The 6,269-nt window shown below is 39.6% G+C and overlaps 1 pseudogene across 1 annotated transcript; it reads right to left on the bottom strand.

Annotated features, from left to right (window-relative positions):
* Positions 1 to 2,499: 2,499 nt before the first annotated feature.
* On the bottom strand, positions 2,500 to 3,152 carry LOC308245994 (large ribosomal subunit protein eL32-like; annotated as a pseudogene). The gene is made up of 2 exons: positions 2,813 to 3,152; positions 2,500 to 2,598 (listed from the first exon to the last, which is right to left on the bottom strand). The product of its transcript is annotated as a large ribosomal subunit protein eL32-like (transcript).
* Positions 3,153 to 6,269: the final 3,117 nt, after the last annotated feature.

Below are 6,269 nucleotides of genomic sequence, written 5' to 3'. Positions count from 1 at the left end.
GCCGAAAGAGCGGAGGGTTCTCTTGCTCTCCCCTCCGCTCCTTTACTTTGAATTTATATTAGTTCACACAAACACTCCATCCATGCTTTTGTTCCGGCCCTCCGGTCCAGTTTAAGAACCCATTGTGGCCCTCAAGTCAAAAAGTTTGCCCACCCCTGGTCTACTCACACAGCTGCTGCTCCTAAGAAGGGGGCGGGCTGCTTGCACAGCTGCTGCTCCTTGGAAGGCGGCTGGCTGCTCATGCGGTACAGCTGCTGCTCTTCGGACAGGTGCAGGGTGTGGGCTGCATAGAGTTGCTGCTCCTCAGAGGGGGGCCGGCTGTGTGGGGCTGCTGCTCCTCAGTAGTGGGTGGGCTGCTCAAGTGGCTGCTGCTCCTCGGATTAGGCGAGCTGCTCACATGGTTGCTGCTCCTCAGATGGGGGAACTGGCTGCTCACATAGCTGCTGCTCCTTGGACAGGGGCAGGCCACGTGAAGCTGCTGCTCTTAGGCCTGTGGTGGGTTGCTTGCGGGGCTGCTGCTCCTTGGACAGAAGCGGGCTGTTCACGTGTCTGCTGTTCATGTGGTTGCAGTGCCCTGGGCAGCTGTGTCTTCTTCACCAATTTGGGCTGAATTCCATTCGTTCCATCCGCTCACTCTATTTGCTCCAGGACAAGGCTCCAGACACATCCGTCTATTCCACCGCCATTTTGTCTCCTCCACATCTGGAAGTTTTTAATAAACAGGGAGATTTCTTGTATATTATTTATTGGGAAAGTAGGCTGATACATCATATCTGTTTACCATATGAGATTTTTGTCCTTTGATTTCAGAAAAATTGTTGAATAGTTAGGATAAAGTTCTTTTAAACCTGTAGATGGCAGCAACTTTCTGTGATTGGGTATTTGCTCCTCGTAAATACTTTGGTTGGAGAGCGCCTGAAATTAGATGTAGGACTGCAATCTGCAATGGCTATGCACTAAGGAACTCAAGTGAAGGTGTATTTTCTACTTGGCTTTCCAAAAGCAATTTTCCATTATGGGTTTTGAAAAGCTATCCCGTACCATTTATTTGAATAAGAATTGAATCATATTGTCTGGATCTGAAAGGAAAAGCTGAAGCAAAAGCAGGGCATTCGCAACAAAAGTAATGTCAGGGAGCCTTCTGTTATCATCCTTTGACATTATATTTAGGCAGTTACACACTTTTTCTAAACACAGTGACCTGCATGATGTATGTGGCATTCCAAAAGCAATGACCCAGTAAATTTACTAACAGTTCCAGTAAATTTGCTTCACGGATCCCGCATCTGAGGCTTGCCTTCTGCTCTTGGCATTTTCTGCCTAATATACCATGTAATATGGTTTAAATTGAGAGTTTTATTTTGTGAAATCATTCATTGGAGAGACTAGTGAAGCCTTTTACTGTGCATTAAACACATCGAAGCCACTGATGGTCTGGGTGCATTGCTTTTGAAGGCTTTATTAGAGTTGTCAAGGAAAAAAGTCACCTATACTCCTATTGCCTTTCAAACACATTTACTTCTATATTGTGTATACTCCTTATTTTTATGTTACATTGCATAGAAGTATTAAGATTGCTATAATTGAGAGAATGCCTCATGACCTCTCACTATCTCTCTTTTGCTTGATTTGCTGATACTGATGAGAAAGGAAGTTCCCATTAATATGTTTAAATTGAATTATAATATTAGTTCTTCAGGTACTCAAAAATTTGGAACTGTCCCAGCACTGTTTGAATTTAAAGAAACAAAATTGTGAATCTGACCCTCCATGGGCTGCCCTCTGGCTAAAAGATAAATTTTGGCATAACTGTATTTCTTAGGTTGGTTTCTGACATACTTTTTTTTTTTTTTGCCAATGAATCCAAATAAATACTTTTGGAAGAAGGACACCTTATTTAAAATGTGGCAAGTCGCCCAGCCAGTGTGGCTCAGTGCTTAAGCATCGACTTATGAACCAGGAGGTCATGGTTCGATGCCCCAACAGGCCACATGCCTGGGTTGAGGGCTTGATCCCCAGTGTGGGGCATGCAGGAGGCAGCCAATCAATGATTCCTTTCTCTGAAATCAATAAAAAGCATATTTAAGAAATTGACAAGTTTTTATGAATATTCATGTTTACTAAGGCAAAAATGAGAAATGAGATGAGCCAAAAACACTTATTTAAGGGGGCTCATTTTATGTAGGTAATTGGTCCTAAAGGGAAGACCAAAGCTACTGAGCCCCAGGGAATTGCCCCATAATTAGTTTTGCACTGTCATCAATACAATGAGCATAAAGTGATGTACAATTTATATAGCAGAATGCCTTTACAATTCTGACATACAAAAACAAGAGAAACATCTGTTTTCTGTTGATTTTATAAAGAAGTTTCTTTATATAACCATGTCTAGGAATATGATTAGCACCACAAAATTATATTGTAGTGAGATGCTTAATGGAATAACAGTATCTATTATACAGCTGTCACCCAAGTATTTTTTTGGAAGAATTTTATGTTTTAGTAACACAAATACAATGTGCATATAATTTTATCTATTCGTTTTCTGCTCTGCAGCCTGGCATCAGGATTGGTAACTCTGATGGCCAGCTGGATTGCCTTTTCTTTTTTTTTTTTTAAATATTTTTATTGATTTCAGAGAGGAAGGGAGAGGGAGAGAGAGACAGAAACATCAATGATGAGAGAATCATTGATTGGCTGCCTCCTGCATGCCCCCTACTGGGGATCGAGCCCGCAACCCAGGCATGTGCCCTGATTGGAAATTGAACTGTGACCTTCAGGTTCCTAGGTCAACGCTCAGCCACTGAGCCACACGGGCTGGGCTGGCTTTCCGGGTGTGAGAGGAGACATTGTGAGCAATCTCAGCACAGAATGATTTGTTGCACATCAGTAGCACTTCAAGCTCCTTGACACTGTGGACCAGGAACTTCCAAAAGCCAATGGGCAGCATGTGCTTTGTTTCCTGTTACTCCCATAACCAATGCTGGGCATCAAGATTTGGCCCTTGGATCTCCTGTACACACTATTACCAATGCCTCTGGGTTTCCACCAGTTACATTTAATTTTGACATATCGGTCTGACTGGTGCCGGGGAACTTCTTGGTCCTCTTTTTGACAATCTTGAGTTTCATGAGGGGTCTGAGGGCAGCCATAATGCCGAGTAGGAGATGGCTGCCACCTCCATAGGCAGCACTAAGGAGAAGCCACCCAACCACTTTTCAATGGTTTAAAATAAAAGAGACTATAAGGATAGTCAGTTGCTGTCATTTATAGAAGTGTTTAATGAACCAGAGAAAAGTATTCTTACTTTCTCTATCCTTACTGGCATCATATTCAATAACACAGCTGAAATAAGCATCAGTGGTCTAAAGGAATTTGATTTTAGTGCCATGAATCAAATTTTCTACAGGTCACTTCTTAGAGCCATCAGAGATTATTCCCATTTAAAAAAATATTTTTATTGATTTTATAAAGGAAGGGAGAGGGAGAGAAAGATAGGAACATCAATGATGAGAGAGAATCATTGATCGGCTGCCTCCTGCATGCCCCCATATGCCCTGACCTGGAATTGAACGATGGCCTCCTGGTTCATAGGTTGACACTCAACCACTAAGCCATGCCGGCTGGGCCCAATTTTAATTAGATATTAGAAACATGAAATTCATGAACTAAATCTTTCATTTAATAAATATTTGAGTGACTACTTTATATATCAATGTACTAGTGAGTAAAAGAGACATAGGTTTTACTCTCATGAAATTTAGGTTCTTCCAGGGGAGTGGGAGATTAAACAACTAATTTCATGGAGTAACTTAAACAAATTACAACCATGATTTTTTTCTATAATAATTTTAGATTAATGGCTGTTTCGCTTGAACACAACAGTACAAAAGTGATTTGGTCATCAAAATATCCCCAGACCAAGTATATTCTGAATATTATTATATTGCCAAAATTCTCCAGGTGGATAAAAATGCATTACTTAAGAAGCATTCAGCTGCTGGTGCTGCTGGAAGCAATCTTATTTCATTTTCCTCAGAGAGCACACTTGCTGCTAATTTTGTTATTGTATTGAAAGTCAGCATTAAAAAAATGTTTGACAGTCAAGGTACAAAGGAAAATCACATCAAAGAGTCTGTATTGATATATCTGGAAGCAACTTAATCTTTAGGCATTTAATTTCTAATTCTCAAAGATACTTAAAAATAATATTAAAAGTCTTTGAGCATGGAAAAAGCCATAAATTCCTGTAAAACCTTGTTAAATTATTTTCCTGGTAGCTGACTAAAGAGTTGAATTATACCCAAATATACAGGTAAAAAGTCCATTTCCTGTACCCATTTGGATCACCCTCACTGGTTGAACATGAACCAGAATAAACTATAAGGGAAAGGTGACTGCTTCATACGTTTGACGGGAAATTATGACAGACATAAAACAAATCAAAATAACTGAGGAGGCTTAGAAGTGAAATCTGGAGTAACTGTTAAAACAGAATAACTCCTCATTAGTTTAGTATGGTCCAGATTTTCAGTATCCTTTCCTCAATCTGTCCATCTGGTATTCTACAATAGAGAGAGTAACAAGCAGATGTTCAAAATAGGTGACATTTTTTTTTCCATCCTTCCTTGCCACATTTGTTATAGTTTTTCCTTTGCTCTAAATCACTTTTTAAAAATACATAGTTTTTATTGTTTTCAGAGAGGAAGGAAGAGGGAGAGATAGAAACATCAGTGATGAGAGAGAATAATTGATTGGCTGCCTCCTGCACGCCCCGCACTGGGGATGGAGCCCACAACCTGGGCATGTGCCCTTGAATGGAATCGAACCTGGGACCCTTCAGTCTGCAGGCCAGCGCTATATCCAGATATCATTATCATTCAAAGTTCATTGTTCACATTAGGGTTTGCTTTTTGTGTTGTATATTCTAGGGGTTTTGACATGTATCCATTAGTATTATACTGAATACTTCCACTGCCTACAAAATCCTTTGTGCTTCACTTTTTCACCCCTCCCTTCCCCACTAACTCCTGGAAATCACTGACCTTCTTACTGTCTCCATAGTTTGCCTTTTTCAGAATATTGCATAATTGTAATAAAAGAATATGCAGCCTTTTTAGATTGGCTCCTTTCACTTAGCAATATGCATTAAGGTTCCCTTCAGGTTCTTTTATGGCTTGATAGATATATTTCTAGGGCCAAATAGTATTCCATTATCGGGATGTACCATGGTTTATCCATTCACCCAATGAAGAACATCTTGGTTGCTTCCAAGTTTGGCCATTATAAGTAAAGCTTCTATAAATATATATGTGCAGGTTTTTGTGTGGGTATAGTTTTCAACTCATTTGGGTTAACACCAAGGATTGCAATTGCCAGATTGTATGGTAAAAGCATGTTTAGCCCTAGCCGGTTTGGCTCAGTGGATAGTGTGTCTGCCTGCGGACCGAAGGGTCCTGGGTACGATTTGGTTAAGGGCACATATCTTGGTTGTAGGCCAGGGCTCATGCAGGAGAAAACCAATTGATGTGTTTCTCTCACATTGATATTTCTCTCTGTCTTTCCCTCTCTCTCCCACACTCTCTAAAAAAAATCAATGGAAAATGATCCTCGGGTGAGGATTAAAAAAAAAAAAAGCATGTTTAGTTTTGTACAAAACTCTCTTCTAGAGTGTCTGTACCACTCTGCATTCCCTGCAGCAATGAACGGGAGCTCCTTTTGCTCCATATCCTTATCAGAATTTGCTGTTGTCAGCATTTTAGACTTCCATCATTCTAATAGAAGTGTAGTGTTATATCATTGTTTAATTTCTAATTCCCTAATGACATATTATATTGAGCATCTTTTCATGTGATAATTTGCAATCTGTGTATATTCCTTGGTGAGATGTCTGTTCAGGTCTTTTATTCATTGTTAAGTGGGTTGTTCATTTTCTTAGGAGTATTAAGAGTTACTTGCATGTTTTGGGTAATAGCCCCTTCTTCCAGTCCCTTCTTCTAGCTTGTTTTCTCTTCTCCTGACAACATAAACTTATATTACATGTGGTAATATATGAAAATATATAACAAAATCTCCCCATCTTAGAGAATGAGTGAAGGCACTGTAAATAAAATAATGTATGAGGTGTGTTTGGATCCTGATTCAAACAAAGCAATTCGAAAGAGACAATATCAAGGAGTGATGGTTATTTTGTTTATTGTAATAATGGCATTATGATTATGGAAGAAAAGTCTATATATTTTTTAGATATGAATACTACATTATGTAAA

The sequence above is a fragment of the Plecotus auritus genome, assembly GCF_963455305.1.
Source record: "Plecotus auritus genome assembly, chromosome: 4".
NCBI lineage: Eukaryota > Metazoa > Chordata > Mammalia > Chiroptera > Vespertilionidae > Plecotus > Plecotus auritus.
The sequence above is the reverse complement of the archived record's forward strand: the minus strand, read 5'-3'. Positions and strand labels throughout refer to the sequence as shown.